At 42.2% G+C, this 20,197-nt stretch overlaps 2 long non-coding RNA genes across 2 annotated transcripts in view; both read left to right on the forward strand.

Moving 5' to 3' along the window:
- Positions 1–36: 36 nt before the first annotated feature.
- Positions 37–20,197, forward strand: part of LOC135283671 (uncharacterized) — a 125,647-nt gene continuing 105,486 nt past the window's right edge. The window contains exons 1-3 of the long non-coding RNA XR_010349337.1: positions 37–547; positions 1,427–1,509; positions 1,860–2,003. This is a non-coding gene — a long non-coding RNA (uncharacterized LOC135283671). The remainder of the gene's footprint in view (positions 548–1,426; positions 1,510–1,859; positions 2,004–20,197) is intronic.
- On the forward strand, positions 10,827–18,802 carry LOC135283674 (uncharacterized). Its single transcript, XR_010349342.1, has 4 exons — positions 10,827–10,899; positions 16,586–16,655; positions 16,740–16,860; positions 18,686–18,802. It is a non-coding gene; the product is annotated as an uncharacterized LOC135283674 (long non-coding RNA).

Here is a 20,197-nt window from a genome sequence, read left to right on the forward strand (position 1 = left end):
AATCGCAGCCTCACTTCCAACTGTCACTCAGCTCCTCCAGCCAATCGCAGCCTCACTTCCAGCCGTCACTCAAGCTGGCTCTCCTCACTCCCAACTGCCCCTCAGGCTCCCCGTCCGGCCTGCAGCTGGGCCTTTCCCACAGGGCCCTCTGGGGAAGCTCTGCCCTGGAGATTCTGGGGTGAATTCACCCATGCAGGCGTTCACCATGGTCTTTGGTGCGCCATGGGAAGGGCTGCTTGGGTGCTGGGCATGCTGTGGGAAATGTTTGTGGACAGAAGACAAAGCCCCTTTTTGCTGAATGAGTAGCCACAGGCTGAACCCTCTCAATTAGAAAACATTAAACCCTGCTTTCCATGACTTCAGTGAGCCATGAACCCAGGACCAGCACAAACAGCTTCATCTCAGGACATGGCAGAAACATCCAGGGATAACTGAAGGTGTTTGTCTCCTGCAATGCAAGTGGAAACTGATGAGTCCAGTGGCAGGAAAGTTAAACGTGCAGGGAGAGTGGATGCTCACGGGACAGCAAACGGGCAGGAACAGGCAGGTAAAGCAGTGATGCACACACCAGCCCTGTTACCCCAAGAGCACTGCACGCTCTTTGTGTTCCGTCACAGGTTATTGTGAGGGCACATGTGGTCACACCTCATACTGCAGCACCAGGACCAAGGTTAGTGTGCCTGAAAAGAGCCACAAAACTGCCTCAGATCACAGGGCCGGGCTTTAGCCTTCCAGCCTTTCTCTTTGGAGGGGTGGGAAAACCTGGCCTGTTAGACAAACCTGTTTCTGAAGGCCCGCAGGGTGTTTGGTGCTCAGTGCGGCGACGGCACTGCGTGGCTGTGGGTGGCACCGGCACTGTGTGGCTGTGGGTGACACCGTGAGGCTGTGGGTGGCACCGTGTGGCTGTGGGTGGCACCGTGTGGCTGTGGGTGGCACCGGCACCGTGTAGCTGTGGGTGACACCAGCACCGTGAGGCTGTGGGTGACACCGTGTGGCTCTGGATGGAACGGGCACCGTGTGGCTGTGGGTGGCAGAGACACCGTGTGGCTGTGGGTGGCACCGTGTGGCTGTGGGTGGCACTGTGAGGCTGTGGGTGGCACCGACACCGTGTGGCTGTGGGTGACACCATGTGGCTGTGGGTGACACCATGTGGCTGTGGGTGACACCGTGTGGCTGTGGATGGAACCGGCACCATGTGGCTGTGGGTGGCACCGGCTCCCTCGCACGGGGCCGCGGCTCGGGCTCGGGCGGCAGGAGAGCCGGGAGCAGCCTGGCCAGCCCGGGCACGGGACCATTCTGTAATTCATAACGTCAGGTCCCAGCTGGGCCAAAGACAACAGCATCTGGAAAAAGAGAGCAGCGAGCCAGGTGTCCACGGCCTGGAGTATTCTGAGCCCCCCAGCATGCTCTGGTGCCTTGTGTGCAGGTGTGCCAGCTGCCAGGAGTCTGTCTCAGTACCAAGAGAGCCTCCAAAACAAAACATATCTCGGATGGATCTTCAAAACACCTGTAAGCAATCTGTCTCTGTACTTCTCCCGGGGTGAGCAGATGGCTGTTACCATCTGATGCCGCCCCAAATATCACTCTGGGGCTGGACGTGCTGCCCAGCACGGTCACCCTGCTGCCAAGCTCGGTGTCTTCCTTGGGGACAAACCACGGCTCCTTGGTTTTGTGAGTGGCCTCTGTCTAAAGTGCCTGGTCCTGGTGGGAGGGTGAAGGGCCGGTTCATTTGCAGCGCGGCTGGACTGTATGAAAGCAGCAGTTGCCGAGGCCCAAGGTCCGTAAGGGATGCGGGTAACAGGGTACCACGAAGTTCAGGCTGAGAGAGAAGCAGCGCTTGTCGGTTTCCCAATTCCCAGATGTGTTCGGTGTGCACTCGCTTCGGTCACTAGATGGCAATAAAGACCCAACGTGCTCTTCGCTGGGCAGCAGGGGAGCATCGTAGAGCTCGGCCTGGATTTCCCCAGGAGATAGAACTGGAAGATGCTAGAGAAGCCAAGAACGTAAGTGTGCCGTTGTTCTGTTCGGTAATGAGGATTTTTTTTTGTTACTGTCTCTTTCTTAAAAAAAAAAAAATAGATAGGCTGTATTTACCAAGCACAAAACTATTAACAGATTAAAAATATATTTCTGTGCAAGAAAAGGAAGCTCAGCCTTACCAGGACAGGTACTCAGAGGACATGGCATCATACTCCTGAAGCACTGCTGAAGTTTCAAATCCTCTGGGATTTCAGGGTTTTACCCTGAAGCTTAAGATACATTTTTATACTTTGGCAGTGGCAGGAGGCAATCCATTTCTGTATGACCCTCCTTCCCTAGTAAATCCTTACCTACATGCCTCTCCATACAGTATTTTTTTAAGCAATCCTTTGTTGTAGTGACAATTTTAACACCAGTTTCTGAGGCACCAGAATGAAGAACACCTTGTATTTCCCCCTTTCGTAGGTGCTGTGTGCTGGTGACTGCTTCTCACTGTGCTGTGTGCTGTGTGTATATTAATTTTGTTCAAACGTTAATCTCATTTGAAGGCAGGATTTTTGTGTATAAACAAAACATTGCAAAGTCAGCTGGCATATTCTATTCCCAAACACTGTTGTGATTCAAAAGCAGTGTTATGGAAAGCAGAAGGAACTAAATGAGGAAATTAAACTGACAATATACCCTGCAGTGAGCTGATGGGGAGAAACTGAATGACCTATTTTTGAATTTGCCCACTGCTGCTTCTCAGTGGTTCTGTTGCAAAAGACAATGCAGGATCTCATTGTCTTACTGTTGTCTTCTATGAGTGTGGATTTTCAATAATCCAGAGGGTAAAAGTCATGTATTCAGCCAACACAAGGCCCCCACACCACCTCAGCATGTTAAAACAAACAGCATGTATTTTATGAACCATACCCAACTATGTAACTTGTGTAGTACCTCATAACTGACATCTCTTCAGTTGCTGCTGAAAGTCCTTCTGGGTGTATTGAGTTGAGTCGCATTGGGATAAAATTTGGCAGAAACTTGAGCTCAAGTACTTTTTTGCTTATTTAGAAAAAACCCTGCAAAAAGTAAACTATTAGATAGATGGAGCAGGATCATCTTCTCCTATGGTATATGAACACATGTCCCTGAAATTCAGAGAGAAATGCAGTGAAAGTGTAAGTAACCAGCAGGGGAGAGTGAGTGGACTAAGGCAGGCAGAAATGTCTCCAAGGGATGGCAAACCTTGCAGAGGCAGCAGAACAGAAGCAAATTCATCCCTGTGCTGTGGAAACTCTCTTCTCCACCACATTCTAAAATCCAGAACAGAAGTTGCAAATAATAGTTACATTGGAGTTCCAAATTAGAAGCCTGAAGAATGGAGACATAGCTTAAATCTCCATAAGATTGCTCTGAACTCCTTTTTTAAAATCTACCTACGTGAGAGAGAGGAAAAAAAAAAAAGAAAGAGAAGGAACTGTAGAAAAATGAGAGCTGGTGTTCATTTTTGATTTCAGAACTGACCTAAATGACTTTGATCTCTGCAAGCAAACCTGCTTCACAGATACCTGCAAGTGCTGCTGCTACCCTGCACACAGCATTTTACTGTCAGGCAATTATAAGCTACAACTGTGCTGCCACTTCAGCTTCAGTGTTTGCCCTTTTAATTTTCTCTGTTGCTATGGCAGCAACAAATTATTGCGATCACTGCTGTTTATATTGCAGTCCAAGTCACATCAATAGAAATCTTGGAAACTAAACACTAAAAATCTGACTTAACGGTATAATGCATGTGTTGTTGTACATAATAGGTTATTTGCAATAACCAGGATTCTTAGAAATCTTTTTTTCCTGTACCATTTGGAAACTTCCTGTAACTAATGGTTGTGAAATAATAATTTACATTTAATATGTGCTTGCTCAGTGCTCTTAAGGTAGCTGGACAAGATTTCTTTTAGACTGTTTGCTATATCATTGAAAACAAATATTTTAATGGCCTTTCTGGTGTTGAAGAAAGGCTACTTTATCTTTTTTGCACATTGTATTAATCATAGTAGTACATTAGGTCTGAAATAATACATCTTTAAAAACATACTTCAGTACTTTCTCTCATTGTTTTATCTATTTAGACTGTCCAGGCTGGGGCCTCTGCTGCAGCACTGCTCCCAGTCCACCCCACCCAGCACCAGCCAAACAGACAGCAGAGCTGGCAGGGTGTGAATTCATTTCCAGGGACAGTGAGGAGTCCCCACGTACCCCCTGAACCTGCCCTGCCCTGAGTGCAGTCCTGCATCTGCCTGCAGGTGTCGGATGCCCAGCACAGCTGAGCTGCAGGGCTGAGTCTCACAGGGCTGGGACTCCTTTGTTGGGTGATGTGACTTTTCTTAGGGAAAGTTCAATCTCTTGGGGAGAGCCCAGGAAGGCAGTTTGCTCTTTAAATGACCCCAATGCACATTGGATGTATTGAAGAAAAAAGCCATTTCCTCATGACTAAATCTCATTAAAAAAGCAATTTTCCAATCAATTACAATGCAATTTAGCTGCTAACTGTTTAATTATCAAAAAAGAAGCTATTTTGTTCTCTCTTCTTGTATTTATGAACCATGCTTTAAAATTTCATCTTCAGAGTTTTATATGGAGGAATGTGACTGTTCTATTAATGCAATTATAGTAAAATTACAACTTTCACTTCAATGCATTGTATTAGTTCAAGGAAATATTGTTTGCGCAGAAGCTTTTGAAATAGGAGAATCATTGATTTCTACAAGAGCTTGAATCTTTATTGTTATTTTCATGCACTATGAAAATTGCATTATCTTATGTAGATTTTATTAGAGGAGCATTGGGGTCATTTTGTTTGCTTGTTTACTTTTGTTTCTTTAACCTTGTGTAAGAATTTTACTCCTGGAAACATGCTAAAACTAGAGCAATGCTCCTCTTGAGAAAAGGACTTGTGTCTCTGGAGAGATTGAAAAGGGACATTGCAGGGGTGGTTTGTGAGAGCTGGGATCTTGGGCCTGGTTGTGATGTCCTGTCTGGCGGTGAGCACCTTGGTGGAACACACAGGGATCCGTTTTGAAAGCAGGAAAACACTTAAGTAGAGGGACTGACAAGTCTTGCAATTTTTATTTAAAATCTTGCAGTGCTTGCTGCTTCTCCTTAAAGCTCCAGTTCCCAGAGTTATCTGAGAGGAAGAAGGGAGCTGAGACATGTGGGGGTGGGAGCGCTCCTAATTAGGAAATAATTAAATAGGCATTTCTCCAAGATGTCATGGGCATTAAAATGGAGTTTAATGGTGGCAGTGACTGGATGCCTACTTTTTGTTCCCCCTTCTCTCGCAGCTTTAAGGTTATTGCAGGAAATTTGTTACATAAAACTCATACACATGTCAAGACCCCCATCACTGCTCCTTGGTATGTCATGATCACTTTGCTCATGTTTGTGTGCCCTTGTGCATGTCTGGTCAGTTTTAAAATTATAGTGCAGAAATAATACCAGATATGATAATTATTAATGTGCTCTTTATAAATTATCAGTTCACAGCTCTGTCACTTCACAAATCTCACTATTACACACTTAGGAAAAAAGTAGCTTTTGTGAGGAATGTCTGTTTTCCTTCTTTCTTGCACATGTCCGTGTGGTTGTTGGTTTTTTTCCTGTGTGTCTGTGTCTGGAACTTTCTCTTTATGAGCACAGTGGTATGGCACAGATAATTATTTATTGATCTAGCTCAAATGATTAACGATTCAGCTCTAACATTCTGTTCTATTACTGTGCATATAAAGCATTGAAGTAATTAAAGTAGTTTGCTTAGAGAAAGGTGAGACTTAACACACATACACGCACATACACATGTTGCAGTGTCACCTGGCGATGACACTCCTAAAGCCCAGGTGCAGCACAGCCTGTGCACTGAAGGAGACCTGTGCTGGCTGCAGAGCACAGACTTGTGAAAGGCACATACAGCTTTCAAAGGGAACTTTGGAGGCAAGTTCCTTCATGAAACTCTGCTGCTGGAGTTTAAATATTGACTGGAAAGACAGAATTGCTGGTCACAATGCACTACAGGCTTATTGTGTTTTCCAGTTTTGGGGAGTGTGTGAGTCCTTGGTGCAGCTCCAGGATGAAATGGCTGCAAGATCTGAGATGCAGCCATCAGAATGTTTGCCATGGAGCTGAAAGGCACAGCTGTGAGAGCTGCCCCTGGCTCTGAGTGAGAGGAAAGCTGTGGTTTGCAGGTTCATTCTAGCTGACTGATGAGGACCACCCCCTAAACCTCTGCTGCGGCAGGGCTGGGCTGGGGCCAGGCAGAAGCCCAGTCCCTCCCCGTGGTGCTGGTGATTGCACAGGGGCCATTGTCCTCTTCTGCCATCACTATTGGGGAAGCTGTGGTGGGATTGTGGGGTGCTGGGGAGGGTATCGCGCTCCACACCAGCACCAGGCACCAAAGGTGCTTTTTAACTTCATCTTATGCTGTTTCTGAGGAGTGGAAACAAATTTGGAAGGTGAAATGAGTCCAGCAAATGGATTTTTTCCATGAAATGTGACTTTTATCTCTGCTAAGCCTACCTATTTAGATTATAAAGCTGAGGATTTAAATGGTTTGTTCCAGTTTCTCTGCTACCAAATGCCTGTTTAAATAAAAGGTTTGCTAAATAATTCATATAAATATCATTCAATAATTGATAAACTTTGTAATAAGGATTGAAGCCTAACCCAGTCAAACTCCAAGTGCCTTTATGGTCTTTATTAGCTAATTCTGTTGAGGAAAGTACTGTTTCTGTGCGGAAGTTTTTGCGTTGGTTGTTTGTAGGTTTTTGGTTGTTTGTTTGTTTTTTAAAATTGTTTTTTTTAATGTTTTTTTTTAATTTTTAAAATGTGTTTTAAAATTATTTGCTTTCCTTATCCCCTTTCAATTGGCATCACGGGAAGCAGGGATTAGCGGTTTGGCATCAGGAGCAAGCAAAGCTATGACTCAGAGAGGCACCAGGCTCACCTGGTCTCTGCTGTGCTCAGCCTCAGCACAGGCACAGCTCAAGGGCCCTATTTGCACCAACTTCCCTCTAAAACTGCAGGAGTCAGCCCATAGGTGAAGTGTCTCTTTGGGTCATTGAATGAAAGAGGCAGAGGTGTTTCTGTCTGTTGGAGGATGTCAGCTCAGCTTGGCTGTGTGGGGAGGCAGTCCTTGACAGCTCCTCTCCATCTCCCTGTCCCATGGCTCTGCAGTGGGGATCAGAGGGGCTCCTGATGCAGTTCCAATCCCTGCATTGCAGCTGAGCTCTGTACCAGTGCTCAGGAAAACTGAAGCAGGTCCAGCTCAATGTGAGGTCACTATGCATATTTTAAAACACATCTCCTGCAGATGTTTTCATTCAAAGATAAATTAGCTTTCATCTGCTATGGAGGAATAAGGAATGACAATTTAAGGCCGTTTCTGAATGAGGGCCTTCAAGTAAGCATCTTGTACATCCGTTTCATGTTTTTTAAAGATTTGTGTCTGGCTTCCCAGCTGGCCAGGTGCTGGGAGTCTTAGGGGTCTAGAGGCATGGAGATAGAATGGGAAGGAAATCTGTGCCTGGGAAGCCATGAGGGTGAACTATTAGAGCCACCTCTGCCCCTGGATGTCCAGCCTGTTTCATCATCTCCCTGAATTTCTATCATTTGCACAGCAAAGCCACCTCCAGTGTTGTGGGGGCACCCATGTCAGCCTGGAGGCTGCAGTGTTGGGATTCCTGGCCGCTCCAGGAGGCTGCTGAATTCCAATATGTTCTCCCATATGTTTTAACACTTTTGCATTTCTTCCATCTGTTTATGGGAAATTTGAAGGAATTTAATGGTCTTTTCTAGGGTTATTAAACCAACAGCTGTTGTCACTAATAGAGGACATGCTTTATGGCAGTGTGCAGATTCCAGTGATAAATCCAGCCCTACCACCCTATATTTCTTTTTATGAATGCAGCATTTTTATTGAAAATGAGGTTATGAATACAGGCAGTTCTTAAACTATTATTTTATGATATAGCTTTGGCATGAAAATAGGAATTTTTTTCCTCTCCTCTGATTCCTAAGTGCTTTTGCTATGAAATACATTTTATGCTGGGTGAGACAGAATTTTTTTTTTTTCCCATTTTCCTTTCTCCTTCTATTTTTGTTCTCCCTGACAAAAAAGCAAACTGAAAAACTGAGGAAAAGATGCTCAGAAGAATGGAATACATCACAATTGAATAACCATTTTTGGTGATGCAGAATGAAATTACCCTCTGGTGCACCAAACTTATGGTGACTTTTGCTGTATTTGGGTAGGTTTTTGCTTCCTGTTTGTCTTACATTCCTGAAGACTGTAAATATCTGCTTGGATATATGTTATGTCTAATTACACACTATCCTGTTTTTCAAAACTGTTGCTTAATTCTCCATAGTGAAGAGCTTTTTTAGCTGCATCACTCTGGTTTTTTCCTATTTTTTAAATGGTAGTGTACCTCAAAACAATAATTACAGTTTTGAGCTCAGTGAAATACCTGATGTAAGGTAATTATATTTTATGTACTTGCAGAGTGGTCCCATATCTAATAATTTCAATATCTTTTCCTGAATATTTACTGTTCCCTTGGAGGCTTTCAGAGCCTCTGGCATCTGTGAGTGGCAAGGCACAAAGGACAACACAGTGGGTTCATGGTAGATTCCTCTGTCTCATGGTTTAATGTGTCAGAATGAAAGCAAATAACAGCAGAAAAACAGTCTCCTAACATCACTCTCAAAGTATTTGAGGTACTTTAACTATTGTTAAAGTTGTATATAAACTGCCAGGAGACTTCTGATGGATACCACTTAGGAGTAATCACTGCATTTGTGTCATTAAAAAACAAAGCACAAGACAAAGTAGTTTTTCATCTTGACTGAAACGCGTTTTAAAATTAATTGGTTACTGGCTTGAAAGCTTCATAAATTGGATTAGAAACCCATATATATACACTGGCTACAGGTAGTGGGTGATCTGGCCTGTTTGTTATCTTTTGATCAATTTTCTCACCTACATTTTAATTAAAATAATCCCTGCACTGACATCATAGGCAGAGACGGCCGGAAGCTGAATGATTCTCTCTGCCCTGTGAGAAGAGCTGGGCTCAAATTACCAATATAAGAGGGATTTATCAAACCTGTACAAAATGCATATATTGGAGCCTGAATTAATTAGTATGGAAATTAGTGAGCACAGTTAAATACATACGTCTTGTTAGTATTCAACATTGCTAGCATTAGATGAAAGAATAGAAAATGAAAAAGATGGAATGAGTGATAAGAGGAAGCAAAAAAGCAGATGTTTCTTAATCTGTGGTAGTGATTTTCCTTGTGTCATATCTATGTCCAAGGGCTTCTGTCTATATTAGAGGTAATTAATAAATTATTATGCGTCTATCTAAGGGTTTTATGCTGTCACTTAGCACTGCAAGTATGTGCCTTCTTTGGGAAATGGAAGCAATAACTGAAGTTTAGAGATCTTCTTACACGTTGGTATAAATACTTATTTTCTTTTTTTTTTTTTTTTTTTCTGAGCCAAAACTCAGTGTTAAAAGTAGCAATCCTTTCCCTGAAGGGGAGAGGTTCATATATAATGATTGTAAATATCCTGTAACTTCAGGGGTATATGGATCATGAGATAGACATACAGTGACACAGAGGGATGAATTAAACACTTGACATTCACCTGTGCAGAGAAGAATCCTGATCAGGATTATCAAATGGAACTGAAATAGAATTGAGCCTGTGTAAAGTTTCAGCTCTGGTGAGCTTTCAAGAGCAATATTTACTACTCTTTTGACAAGCTGGGCTTGTAGCCTCATTCAGTTCAAAGGAGAAGGAAAGCAAAAGGAAAAATGTCTTTAAAGACCAGCAGGGACTTTGGATCATTTATTCCTTACTGCATTTTGTCTCAACCAGAACTTTTCTGTGGTTGCTTCAGGCTGAGTTTTAAAAATTAGGGGTTTGAACGTTATTTTCTGCTTCCTAGGGAACTCATCTGGAAGCATGTTTTCTGGCAAAAGTGTGAACCTTGGGAAGAGGGTAAGAAAGACATTTGTTCCCCAGGAAGTAGGGATCCCTCTTCCGTGCTGCTGGTGGCCGTGCCTTCTGTCCCTAGCTGGCAGCATTCCCTACAGCACTGGCAGAAACTTTGCCAATGTAGTGGGACTCTTGAGTTCTGATCTATGCTGGACTGAGGGGCATTAATTGCCCCAACCAGCCCATGGCCAAGAGACTCTCCTTGTAGTCAGGCAAGTGCTTGGTGCTCCTGCCCTTCCCCAACATTTTCATAGTCCTTCCCTCTTTCAAAGTGGGTCTTAATCCCCAGTATTGTCACATTTGTGAGGAAAAGTTGCATAAGATTAGCATTTCAGAAATGGAGAATCCACCCTGAAAGGGAAGATTTGCTTTGAAATATATCCGGTCTTGGTAGTGTTTTCAGTGTAGCGCTTACAGCATTTTTCACTATCGAGGTGACAGTGATTGAAAGATAGACTACTGCAACTTTGACATTTATATTTTGACTCAGAAAAGGTCAACTTCTTCATGAAGGCTTTTTAAAAGTAGTGGAATGGCATGGGAAAGTCACACTGTTTTTCAAATAGTGTCATCAGTGCTTTGATTAACGCAAGTTTAACCTGCATTGTTGAATGAAACACAAATCGCTTCAGAAGAAACTAGTCCAAAGTGCCTAAGATCAGCAGAAAGATTTTCCTTGATTTCACTAGTTCTGGTCTAATTGAAACATCAAGAAAAAAATAAATTGTTGCAATTATTAAGAAACATACTGGAAAAGGATCACTATAAACTTACTACAGCTGTGTCGCTTTTCTGTTGTGTATCCTGCAAGCATCTGCTTTGCCAAGCTGCTTGTCACGTCTGCTTGACTGTCTTGGGAGTCAGCAGAATGAGCGGGTAAGTGCAGATTTTCAGGTCATCACCAGATCAAAAGGACTTTGAGTTACTATTCCCTTTGAACTGAGAGATCCGGGACTTCCTGCTCTTTTACACTGTAGCAGGTCTATTAACGCTTGACTTCTGTACCTCAAACGTTATCAGAATGATAAATTCCTTGAGAGCTGTTGCTCGAATTTTTGACCATCATGTTCTAGTAAGTTGTTGAGAAGTACTTGATGTGGACTGTACGATGTATAATGCCTCTTGCTGCAGGTGAGCAAGATTGTTCTGTTCTTTTAATTTGAATAAAATGCGGCAGTCCTGATGGAATAATTTGCATAGACATGGCTTGAACTGGAATTAAGATCCCGAGGTCTGATTTGAGTTGCTCAGAATTTAAGTCTGTTCTTAGAGCAGAAACTTGCTTTTTCTATTGAGATGATGCTTCTGACTTTCTAGAAGCCATTTTCTTGTATGAGTGTTTACCTGTAATTTAAGAAGCATTTGTTTTCAGTAGTAGGGTGAGTGACTTGGAGCATAATCCTGACAGAGTTGGATATTTAGCATATCTAAATGCCTCTGAAAAGAGCCCTATAATGTTAATGTTCGCTGCTTTTCCCATCTGTTACATCTGTACCTGATCTCCTTAGTCTGACCTTCCTTAGACTAAATTGCTCTCTCACCTGTTTTTCCTAAGCAATTTTGAGACTTCAGATCATTCCCCTCTGCATTCTCTCCGGTTGATATTTTGCAGCAACAAACATCATGAGTCGATTCACGCTCCATCTATAATCCATGATGATCACAGATTCCTACCTGTAGGATGCTGTACAGGCATATTTCTTACCCAGTGTATTGTCCAGCCTGTTATTCTTGCCTTTTCCCTCTTGACTGACTGAGGGCAGCAGGGGAAGCAGAAAAAGCCTTGGTGCTGTGCCTCAGTGTTCAGTAATAGTTGAGATGCCCCTGTGCTATCAGTGCTGCTTTGGCCACAATTCTAGCACAGTACCATTTGGGTTTAGGGTGTCAATTATCCATGTCTTAAGAGGATCCAGAGGGAATAATGGGCAAGACTTTCTGTATCTCCTATATGCTTCTGCCTGTGACACACTTACCGTGTTAAGCATCGCAGGTAATGAAAAGACATGAATTTGGTTTCAGAGGTGTGATGTTCCCAGACACCCTGCTTGTACCACGCAGGATAATGTGACCTCTTGCCTCTTCCTCCTTGTGAACCTCCCTCCTCAGAGGAGGAAGAGGGCTGTTCCCAAAATAGCAGTGGCTGAACAAGAGAGTGGCTTTGATTTGTGATCCTCAAAAGCAAAGAAATACTAGGCAGGGTTTTCTTTGTGTTCAGCATAAATGTGCTTGCCAAAGAATTGCTTTCAGGGCTGAACTTTAGCTGAGGATTTATCTGCAGAGCTGTCATACACATGTGAAGTTTAAAACCGGTAATGCCAGTATTATCTCAGCACTGGGAAAATAGCTAATTCACAGGATATTCGGCAAATCCTTTGCCACATGAAGTTTCCCATATCTGTATAAACACAGCTGACAGCATCTAAGAACTAGTTTTAGAGGGCAAGTCACAGTTGCTCTAGTAAACACAGCTGTTGGAGCACATGGTTTGGCTTTAATTAAAGTGTTCCTGAGCACAGGGACTGGTAGAAGGCACCCCATGAGTGTTGGTCACACAGGGTAAGATTATTTTCTAGAGGTTTTTTCCTTCTACCAGGGACTCTGTTCTGCTGGTGGAGATAATGTTCTAGATATGGGCCACTGCTCCTCAAATGGTAGAAAGGTGTGTGTGAATGTCACATCTGAACAGCTGAAACAGCAATTCCACCAGCATTCTTCAGTTTTCCAAGTATGTATGTGAAGAGGCAATGTTTCCTGGTCTCTTTTTTATGCTTGGTTTTGTTCTAGAAGAGTTAGGGAAGCTAACTAATTTTTCCATCCCTCTGATCCTGCTCATGAAAAGGGGAGAACAGGACCATGGTGTGATGTGCCTTGGGGGTAAGGATTCAGCAGTATTTTGGCAGGCTGAAGAACCCCATTTTTCTGTGCAGTACTGGGAGTAATCAGGAACTCTGATTACTCTTGGTAAGGGCAAGAAGGCACAGAAACAGAGCCACAGCTGATTTGATAAATTTTGCAACTTACTGCAAACATTAGCATCCAAGACAAATTCAGATAATTTTTGCTTATGCTGAGAGTACCCTCAAATCACCAGTCAGTGTTCTGAACAGAAATCCATGGAAAGGATGGAGCCACCTCAGCACACTTCTCCACGCCCCCATGGAGGGTTCTTCTCCAAGCACACTGTAGCCTGCAGCTGGTGATGTGCTTTGTATTGTCTAAAAACAAATGTGAACACCAGTATCTCCTGCTTACAAAGACATGCCAGTTGAAGACAAGCTTTGCTCTTCCTTAACATCTCTTCAGTCACAGACAGACGCTGCTTTAGTGACATCACGAGGACACAAGCAGTGTCAGTACCAGCATGGGTTGTCTTTGCTCCAGCTGCACACTGTGACTCAAGACCATTAAACCAGGGAGGAAGATGTTAATCATCACAAGGATCTTTGTAATTTTATTTCCCAAGGCTTCAAAGGGTAACAGGAAAATTGGAATTTCAGAACCCCTCAATGCCCAGCTAAGCACAAAGTCACACCATCAAATTTTCAAGTCAATTAACACAGTAGGAGGGAATTGTGCACTAATGAAAGTGTCTCTCGTTTAAACACCTCAGTGAAAACTGGGCTCTGAAACTGAGCCTGAACTTTTACTTTGCCCCCATTTACTGGCTCTCCACAAGTTACACTTCATACTTACACAAATATTTTTTGACATTTCAGTAATGTCATATTGAGTAATGTCTACCTAAAGCAACTAGTTGACCCATTTTTCAGATGACACGTAACACTTTAAGAGAGTGACTCCAAGTACAGGCTGAGTGGCCAGGCTCTGGTAGCATACCAGGGAGGAAGAGGAAGGGCATTATGCATCAGCTCATTCACTTTCTTTCTTTCTCACACTGTCTTACCCAGAGACATTACAAACAACAAATACTCAGAGTATTTGTTTATTTCCCTACAGACAAAGAACTTACTATTGATGAAATTCAAAGTAAACAAAACTGACAAAAAATACTAACTTGTTTCCAAACTCAGGAAAACTTGTTTCAGGGCCCAGTTTCTGGGATGGAACCAGTACTTCAGAGGTTGTATGGAGCGACATGGAAATGAGCACCTTGGCAAAGCCCAGTGAGGTCACTGGACTTACATTGTTTTCACTGGTCTTTGATTCACATTTTTAAAATTTCGAGGAATAAGCGCTGGCTCTGTCTGTTGCTTCCCACTGGCCACTTGGCTGATCCTTGGATCTGATCCTCATTTGTATGAACTAAAAAAAATCTATTTCTTGCTGAACTCAGCAGGGCCTGCAGATGGTCTGTCTTGCATTTGAACAATTATATCAAGGGATGACACTGTTTTCTGAGACTGTTTTTTCAGGGAATTTTTGTTAGGGTTTTTTTTTTTTTTTTGTCACGGAGATGATTCAATTATGCCATTGAATTTGCCCAAGGGAATCGGTAGCTCTTTCCACTAATAGCCATCTGTGTTTTGTATCCTTGCATCCACTAAATTTCCTCATTCTTCTTCTTTTTCCAGCATTGGAATAATCTATGAAACACTGCTTGTCATTAGATGAAACTGAGTAAGGAGTAGTTCCTGCAGCTGTGTCTTGTTTTCCAGGAAGCTCAAATGCAAAGAAAATACATTAGTGCATATTCCAAGCAAGACATGCGTCCTCCAACTATAGCAGGAGTTAAAAACATAAGGCAGAGCAATAAATCCTGTACTTGGAGCAGTCAGGAAGTATGGACACACCCATACCAATTTTGTTTCACAAATTGAAAATCTTAGCAGAGTCATCAGGCTTATACCTACTAATTTGATCATTATGTCCTTTTTATTGTTGGAAAAAGGATCTACAATATAGGTATTACCATCACATATTGCTATTATGAGATTTAGATGGTCACTGTGGGATAATAATTCATACCTTGCTGGGACTTGAAGCTGAAGTCTAATATGCAAGTTTCTTCTGTGAGGTTTAGAGATTGATAGCATATTGAGCTCATGTGTTTGCTGAGTGGGGTGTGAGGCAGGGACTGCACTCCAGTGGGATACCTTGAGTGAGGTGCTTGGGCTCCATGATGGGAGAAGAAGCAGGGTGGGCATTAGGAGACACTGGGGGGAAGCTTGTCTGCAGGGGATGACAGCTGAATGTGGCACCATTCACCACCACTCTGGGCCCTGCCATGGAGCTACTGCAAGCCAGTGAAGAGCTACCTCAACCTATCCAAGCTGTGGGCTGCCAGGTTTTCCAGGCAGGTTATGAAGTAAGGACTGCTATTAATGCTTTCCTACTGATGCCGTTATCTAGAGTGCAATGACAGGGTCTGACCCAGAAAAGTTATTTACCCTCAGAGTTTCCTGCAAGACCCAGTGCTCTGTTGGGGGCAGGTTCTGAGCAAGCTCCCATCTGCTTCACGCTGTGGCTCCCAGGATGCTCTTGGGACAGATATAAGACTGCTCATGACAGACAGGGATTTAGAACATTCAGATGAAGATGGTTTTGACTTGCTCAAATTCTTCTGCTCTCACATGCAGGTTTTTTTTTATTGGTGTCAGCCATGTTGTGACTTGGGCCATCAAACACATGGGTATCAGGTATCCTATTTCCTGCAAGTTGGCAGTTTTTCAAGATGTAAGGTTAGGACAGAGTTCGTAAATTTATAAGCATACAATTTGTACTGACTGAGCAATCAAAATTAGGATGACTCATGTTCTTCATCTTGGCTAAAGGTTAGGCTTTTGCTGTGTATTGTCTCAAAAGTGGCAGGCTTGGATACTTCAGCCCAGAGATGTCTGCTCAGTATCCTGTTAGAGCAGTGAAAGAATGCATATTACATCATTATCAGGTAAATCTTGAGTTTTCTTCTGGTAAACATGATTGACAGTTAATTTTACCCTTAATTAATAACAAAGGATTTTGTTTGCAGAAGTGATTCTAATTATCCTTTTTTTGTAATAGCCTATCCCTGAGACAATTAGTGCCATCGATTGTAATCTTAGATTCAATTATTTCAGAGAATTCATTAGCATGTGAATTCTAAACTGCTATGTAGCATTCAGCTTTTGTTTTCACAAGAGTATGGAAGTATGCACTTCAGTTTTAGTAGCTGCTAGTGGCTGGGGAAGCTGAAAGAGGACAGGAGAATTACCTCATTTTCAGAAAGACAGTAAGGAGGGATGTTTGCCATGAATTTGTGTTGAAGGCTGGAGGAGAACAAAAAACAAGAAGGTTTATTTCAGCAGGACTGCTGACTCTGGGAAAAGCAGAAAATACACCCACCTGTTGTGTAAAGGCATTGGCTCAAGGTCAGTGATGTAAAACAGAACACTCTGATAAATGAGGACCAGAATTAACTCTTAAAGCCAGCCTCTTACACCTTTATTTAAGCTGAATCTCATGTTGCTTGGTAGTGGACCTCAGTGAAAAGCCTGAGAAAGCAAAGTGCACTTCATTGCAAGGTCCTTTAGAAGCTCCTTGGTCATGTGCTTGGCACATAAAGAAACTTACAAATTCTTCTGATTTTTCCAACTCGATTTTCTGATTGTGTTTTTTTTTTTAGCTGCATGAACATCTGTGCCTAGACTGTCTCACGTAGCTCTCTGGAAAAAGTGAGAAGTTCCTCTCTACAGGTTTGGTGTCATTCTTGTTCACTTTTCTGCTGTGGACTCTGACACTAGAGTGAGGAGATGTTAATGTGCTGTCTCTTTTTCAAGGTTCAGAGGGGGAGAAGCCTTTGAATATTATCTCTGCAAACAGTGGGCAGATGATACTCCAGCCCAGAATCAAGGAACACTCCCCAGTTCTTGAGAGGATCATTTGGGGTTAATTTTGGGGGTAGGTTTTTGTGTCACTTGAAGAGATACTGAAGAGGTTCCTAGTAATTGCTCCATGCTGGTATCAACAATGACTCCCAACAAAACATGGACAAGCTCCAGCAGAGATGGGGCATCAGCAGTTACTTCTAGGAATGCTTTGGCTTTAAGCTTTTTTTTTCTGGCATAAATGAAGAGCATAAAGGAACACAGTTTAAGCAGAAGGTGGCTTTTACCAGATATGTGAATGCAATAGTAGCAATTCTTTTCTGCAGACACTTGCTCCAGTTTTCACTTTGCCTTTTTGCTTTGTTTTGTTTTGTGAAGGAGTGGGGTTTGGCTTCCCCCACTGGTTTCAGTCACTGTGAGAAGGTCCTTTTACTGGAGTAACTTCCCACACTCACCCACTACCTGGTCTGGCTGGCTTTAAGTTCTTCTGCTTGTCTCAGGAACAGAGCATTAATGTGTTTTCAGGTGCCATATCTTCAGAAGATAATGCAAGTGCAGTCAATGATTTTGTAAGATAAGTAGTGGTGCTCTTTCTTTCATTTTACTGCAGCTTCAAAATATGTATTTACAGCAGTGTTTCAGACATAGTCCTCATTGTAACAGGGTTGGACTTCTCCAGCAACAAGAACTTTTAAATGGAAATAGAAATCAAAATCTTTGAGAAGATGGAATGTAATTTATTTGCTGTGAAATGAGGGGGAAAATGTATGGATTTATGCTGAACAACTGCTGCGCAACTCTTGTAATAGATTTTTTAAAATACTACATCCTGGGGGAGATGTGAGATGGCAAGATTTACAGGGGAAACAGTGATCTGAGGAGTGCAGCTGCCGAGAGCTGTTGCTTGTTGGCTGCTTGAGATGGATCCCAAACCTGCAGAGTCTTGGCAGGTCAAGGGGAGACATCCCCATCCCAAGGCTCTGCAGCTCTCCATCTGATTTCAAAGCCTAAAAAATTCAGTGGGATTGTGCACGTTAAATTTAACTGTATGGGTTTTTCGTCCCTTGTAATCAGAGTTATTTCTTTCAAGACAAGATTTTTTGGTACTGCAGAAGGGCACAGTGCTATTTTGCAATATAAGTGGTTTTAGTGTTGATTCTCATGTGAATTTCAGGTGCTTAGTTATAGCCTAAAGGTTATTAAAGTAATTGATCTACAAATTCTTGATTAATACAAATATAATTCTGAATAATATGTAAAAAAATTTTCCTTGGAGGGGTTGCCTTATCTGACAGTCTTGTGGAAAATTTTGCAAGGGAATTTGTGGTGACTTGGCTCTGTCTCTCTGCCCCAGTCTCATGCAGGGAGTGGGTGCCAGTGGGGCCAGCTGTCCCCAGGGGCCTCCTGGCCCTTTGCTTTGACTACAAGGCCATTGGAACTGCAATGATACAACTAATAAATCCTAAGCCAAAAAAACAATTTAAAAAGGAGTCAAATTGCAAATAACAAGTGATGTTGCAATAAAAACCAGTATGAATTGTGAGATGTCTCACTCTGCTCCCCACAAGGAAACTATATAACAATATTACATGGGTCCTCTTAATTCCATTTTGTTGAAGAGCTATGGCATAATGATCAATCAATTAGGAGCTAAATTAATTTCCATTTTTGAATAAGTCTGTCACAGGGAAGCATTGCTGACTGTGTGTGTGGTGGAGGAAGTATTGTTCAGGGTTTAAATTTTTTCGTAAGGGTTCGGTAGTTATTAAAATACATTCTAAGTAGCTGTGGTTAAAAAAAAAATCAGTCAAAAATTATGTATTCAGTAATTTTTTTCTCCTGAAAAGTGTTGTTCATGGAAACATCTCTCTTCACTTTGCCTTTTTTTTACTCCTTAGGAGAAGCTTAGCCCTGCTGGGGGTGTTTTGGATGCAGACAGTTTGCTGGGGTAACTGAGCTCTGAGGTATTTAATCCTCTCATTGTAAAATCAAACAATAAAAATCCTCAAAACGAAGACCTAAACCTAACAGGTCGGTGATATGATTTTGAGTTTTGCTTTAGAGGCAGAGTGATCTCTGTGGAAAGAACAATTTTGGAAAAGTAAATGAATGTCTGGATTACAGCGACAGCAAATTACAGCCTCACTTATGGTTTTGAAGAATTGTTAGATGAATGCTTCATGACAGGATCATGTGTTTTCCTTTCAGTGGAGTTAATGTACCTCGGGGCCGTTTATTTACGTAGCTTACCTTGCTGTGAATACTGTAGGGAGAAAACAAAGCTCAGTACCAGAGCCTTGGCAATCAATCAATCATTTTCTCACCATGCTGAAGTGAGGTTGCACTATGTGGCTGTGCAAGTCAAGGCTCTGTTGAACTCAGCAGCAAACAGATCTTGTGCCTGCTGGAAGACATTAACCCAGTTGTTGAAATTGTCATTCTTGCTAATCCTCACTGCCTTTTCTCAGAAGTTATCCATGGAGCCAGAGCAGCTGAGTAACCAATTTGTATTTTCTTCCATCTTACTTTTTGCTCCTTTCCCAAGTTTTCCTTTTTTTTTTTTTTTTTTTTTAACAAGACTGCAAGTACTTCTCCTGGCATATTTATCAAGTATGTCTTTTACTAAGATTTGTCTGTCAGCTTGCCAGACAACCCAGTTGGAGACACAGAAGCAATTTAAGGATGAATATTTCAGTCTAAGAATAGCCCCAAGGAAAGAATGTTTGTAGTTTCTGCTGTCCTGGAAAATCCCATTCCCTAGAGTTTTTCTTTTCACATAAGTGCTCAGAGCAAGGCAGAACTGCAGCCCAGGAACTGTAGTCTGAGGTTGGGATAGGTAACCTCAGAACTGATAGCTGAGATAAGGTATTCTAGAAAGACAGCTGAAGCATTTAATTTATCAAATTTTCTGCTGCCTTTGGCAGCCTGGCCTTCTGGTTATGGAGATGCAGAGTTCTCTGATGGGACATTTTTTTTTTTTAATTGCTATTTCATTAACATTGAAAATGGGGGTGTATTGATATCAAAGAAATAGTCAGGGACAAACAAAACACCTTGTCAAAATACACCTTTTGAGAGTTAAGTAATGCATCTTCATATTTCATACAAACGTTTACTTGCAGTTTATAGTATAACGGATTAAAATGTTATAAAATATCTTTGTGTTAAAAAGAAAAGTAATTTATTACTTGAAATTAGCTGTCATTCAAAACTGTACAATATTGAGAAATGGAAATTCTGATCCCTGCAGAGCTTTATTCTTTTTGCAGCTTAGGTTCTATTTTCAGAGTTTTTAATTGTAATTGTTTCACATCCTGACTCTCGTTGTACTATTCTGTGAACTACTTGGATGTTACACTGCATTTAAATCCTTCTTTATTAAGGGTATGAATTTGGCAGTCAGTTGAAAT

Source organism: Passer domesticus, chromosome 19, assembly GCF_036417665.1.
Source record: "Passer domesticus isolate bPasDom1 chromosome 19, bPasDom1.hap1, whole genome shotgun sequence".
Lineage (NCBI taxonomy): Eukaryota > Metazoa > Chordata > Aves > Passeriformes > Passeridae > Passer > Passer domesticus.